Source organism: Gymnodraco acuticeps, unplaced genomic scaffold (assembly GCF_902827175.1).
Source record: "Gymnodraco acuticeps unplaced genomic scaffold, fGymAcu1.1, whole genome shotgun sequence".
Classification (NCBI taxonomy): Eukaryota; Metazoa; Chordata; class Actinopteri; order Perciformes; family Bathydraconidae; genus Gymnodraco; species Gymnodraco acuticeps.
The window spans coordinates 12,938-17,192 of NW_022991304.1; the positions used below are offsets into that span (position 1 = coordinate 12,938).

A 4,255-nucleotide genomic window follows, 5' to 3' on the forward strand; every position below is an offset into this window, starting at 1 on the left:
TATCCTGAGCTCTATGACCAAAGCATAAGGACAGCAGTTGAAGAATTTGGACTTGACTCGAGTAACTCAGTTGTCACAGAGAAGGTCCAGGTTAAAGGCACGCCATATGGAAATGGTATGCTTGTCTTACTGAGATATACTAAAGGACAACTACAGTTAGGACAAATAGCGAGCATTATCATAAAAAATGAAATGAGTGTCTTACTTTTGCTTCGGGGGAAAACTGCCAGCTGGGTTCCTGAGCTTGGAGTCTATGAAGTTGATGAAAATATGTCTCATATGTTCAGCTGCCAAAATCTGGACAAACTTAATGATTATTATCCACTGTCTTCTTACCAGAGAGGTGCAAGGTTGCTCATTCCTCTTAAACACATGCCAACATGGAGCTTGTGAAAGAGTTGGTTAAGAAAGCCATACCATCGCTCAGTAGTGATAAGATGGATGCACTCATGGCTAGACTGGTGGAATTAGGGGTTCAATGTGAAGATGACCTGATCCTTGTGGAGGCCCCGGACATTCAGGACACTCTGCCACTCATTCAGTGCAGAAAGACTCGTAAAGCTTTCCAAGGAGGTACGTTTTTTTTTATTTTGTAACCCTAATCTGCACTGTACTGAGGGGTGGACAACACCGACAAAATCAAATATCACTATTATGTATTTATGACTATGTTATGTTAACAGTTGCGTAAGTTCAGTTCATTCTTCAAATCAGGAAAACACAACAGGTATCACAATATGATACCCAAAATCCTATTCAATAATCTCATGATATATCAATATATTGCCCAACCCTGTATACTGTCTGTATACAAATTCACAGACCCTTAAGGGTCCATTTGTACCCCTGGTGGTCTCCAACGGACATTGAAAACCAGTGTATTAATTAATTAGTATCATTGGTGATGTGGTTAATTTATGGGTATGTCATCCATAGATTCACAAGCTGCACCACAGTTCAGAAGCCCTGGCCCTACATCTACACCTCTGCCACAGAGTGATGATCTGCCCCCAACACCACCTGCCCATAACCCATCTTGCCCACTCCCCATCCTGTGAGCCATATTCCATACCATGGCACAAAATGCCCTCAAAGCTCATGGATGTGTTGGGTGAAAAGAAATGGGTAAAGTCGAAAGAAAGACTACAGATGGTTCGGATCGTTGTTGATGATTACCTCCATAAACACCCTGGAAGACCTGGTAGATCCAAGCTGATGGAAATCGCCAAGAACATTGTAGGACAATATCCTCTGTCTTTCAAACAGACAGAGCCCTTTGGAAATATGCCGTTTGCAAAAGATGGTTGTGGTCCTCTCTTTACCCAGCTAGAAAACAGAGTTGAAAATATTAAGAGAACATCAACCCCAGGAAAGAGGCGAGCAGAGGGTGGAGAGGGTGAAGTTCAGCGGAAGAAAAAGTCAAGAAATTCCGATCGTTATGGATGTGTGGAGTGGGATGTTGCTGTCGAGGGAACTGAGAGTAGAGCAGAACTGCTGTCAAAACAAAATGAATTGAAAAGTGCCTTCAAAACCCATGATCCTCAGGTAGGGCTGCAACATCCATTATGTTCTTGTGTATGTATGGATTACTTTTTGATTGAGTAATGAGAAGCTAATATTTGAGTTTGATTTATTTTTTGGTATATCAATTCAAATTGGTTTTGTATAATTAACAAAAAATAAACTGATCGACAAGTTCACAATAGGACTCGTTGTGCGCTTGTATATCAGCTATTTTTCACCCGAAATCGATTTATCTGTATTTATATTGATAATTCGTTTTATTATTGATTGAATTTATTGGTTTGATTAACTGTTGCCTCATATCTTTAGGAGTCATCTGTTCGAAAACTGATGGCTGAAACATATCCCATCCAGCGTGAAACCATCAACGATGGAACCAATGTAAAGGTCCTAAAGGAAGAGTGGCCATTTCTATTTGAAGCTGCTCACCTGTTTGATCATGCATCTAGACTCCTTGGCTTTTCGGTACAAAACAAGCTGGCACAGGAGCTTTCCAAAAAAGAACCGGGCATCAACAACTTCCTTGACACCAAAGGGATGAAGATGGGTGAAGGTCCAGTACAGCTGATCTGTGGCATTGTGAGATACTTCAAGGAAAACCCTGATCACCTTTTCTGCAAAAATGAGGTACATTTTATGGATTTTAAACCCCACTTTGCGCTGCTAATAATATATCGAAATTGGTAAACCATCTCTCCTGGAAAACGAAGATAAAAGGAAATCAGTAAAATCCTTGATTATTTCCCAACCAGGAGAGAATCCCTCATATAATTATACACTTCCATCCCCGGCAGAGCTCCTCTGTCTTGGAGGACCAAATGCTGTCCCCTAATAGAACAAGGTCTTGTAAGGATAGACTTTCCCCCCCTGACCGAAAAGGATTCTGATTCTAACATTAATCGATTATGTTTGTGTAAATAATAATTTTTTATAACTACTATTAACATTATTGTCTATGGTTAGCCGCTACCTCTGATACAGACACTGGCAGATGGTCTATTTGCCTGCCTGACTGTGTGTTTGTGTACATTGGAAAAATAAAATCATCACATTCATGTGTATCTTTTAGTGCTGGGGGGAAACGATTATTTTGAAAACGATTAATCGGGCGATTATTTGATCGATTAGTCGACTAATCTAACGATTATTTTTCTGTTGTTCAATTCATAAAAAACGTAATGTAAAAAAAAACGTAATGTAAAAAAAAAATGTTTCACGATACTGTGTCTCAGGGGATCTTAATATTTAAGAACCTATTAATGTGTTATACCAGATTAACGGAAATAATCTCAGCTAACTGACGATACAAACCATGTTTACCAAAACAAAACACAAGTCTCATAAGAAGCATCTAAATGACTCCTGAGCGAAAAATGCTAACGGACATTGGCACAGAACTCAAGATAAAAGTACCCTTATTACTTATCGTAGCTGCACATACAAGATATCCGATTAAAGCTGAGACTCCACAGATTATGTAGGTATATAGTATCATCACTGAGTGATCCGGACTCGCGACAGGGGAAGCAAATACAGTCATCACAACACGTACCTTCACAGAGCTTCTAGGGAGATCGTCTCACCACCGTAGCTGTCAATCTGATCAAAAGACGTGTTCAATGGCATTAAAATGAGAAAAAAAACGCGGCTGAATCGGTTAATCCATAGGTTTTTAACGTCCATGTATAAAAAAATTATTGAATTTATAATCCATAATTCCATTTTATGTAAAAATCGGAGAGCAAATGCTAGCTGCTAATGGTAGCCACCACAGCTAGCTGCTGCTTCTGCTAGGCTTATGCAGCAGTCTCAGTGAGATATAAATATATAAATATCTTTGCGTTTTGGACTAACTTTAAAATATTCCCATGCTTTTGAAGACCTAGGGCGAGATGTTTCGTTTGGGGGCTTCGTGCGCAATCCTGTGAGGAGGAGGTGGTAGCCGTTTCAGTCCTCATTGTGTTTGAAGTGCGATTGCGAACTGCTTGTTGCTTTGGGTGACCCACTGTGTGTGTGGTAGCGACGCGTTCGACGCGGAAATATGTCGTCGACGATATTTTGAAGTCGACGCGTCGCTACAGCACTAGTATCTTTGTTGTTTTATTTTCCAAAAATAGGACTCCGCGGATGCTGAACTCAGCCTCCCCTGTACCCCATGCATCCTAATCAGAGGTTTGTAGTTGAATCATTTTTTCCATCCGAGCAAGCTTGGATATATGTTCTCCATTTGTTCTTAGGTTTACTGATGAGACGATTTGTTGTGATGAAAAGGTATAGAGTTGGTTGATTTTGTTTTGTAAATGGTGCTCAGATACTATGTTGATTAGGGCCAAAATCTTTAAATGTAAGCACACTTGTATGTAAAGTCTGACAAACTAAATGCAGAATACCTGTTCAAAGTATTTGTTGCTTGTTCCTTACCATAACCTGTGTTTGGACCTGAGTATGGAAGATTTGGCGCATGTGTACGTTGTTATATTTTTTTTAAATGACTAATACATATTGTTTTTGTGATCTATGTTTAAGGTGACCAATCTATTCAAGATTGCTGTTGATTCAGGAAGTTGTGAATGACCACATCACCTCCCCCATTGTGGCCCTGAGCTATGCTTTCTGCTTGTTTTTATGTCTGCAACATTGAATATCCAAAGGAGATGTCTCTACCCTGGAATTCATGCAAAGGTAAGCAGCTCATTGTTTTGAAATGTATAAGCTGGGGTATTCAAATTCT

At 39.7% G+C, this 4,255-nt stretch overlaps 1 long non-coding RNA gene across 1 annotated transcript; it reads left to right on the forward strand.

Annotated features, from left to right (window-relative positions):
* The first annotated feature begins 1,506 nt into the window (after positions 1 to 1,506).
* On the forward strand, positions 1,507 to 3,698 carry LOC117562415. The gene is made up of 3 exons (XR_004571536.1): positions 1,507 to 1,545; positions 1,834 to 2,151; positions 3,642 to 3,698. It is a non-coding gene; the product is annotated as an uncharacterized LOC117562415 (long non-coding RNA).
* The last annotated feature ends 557 nt before the right edge of the window (positions 3,699 to 4,255 follow it).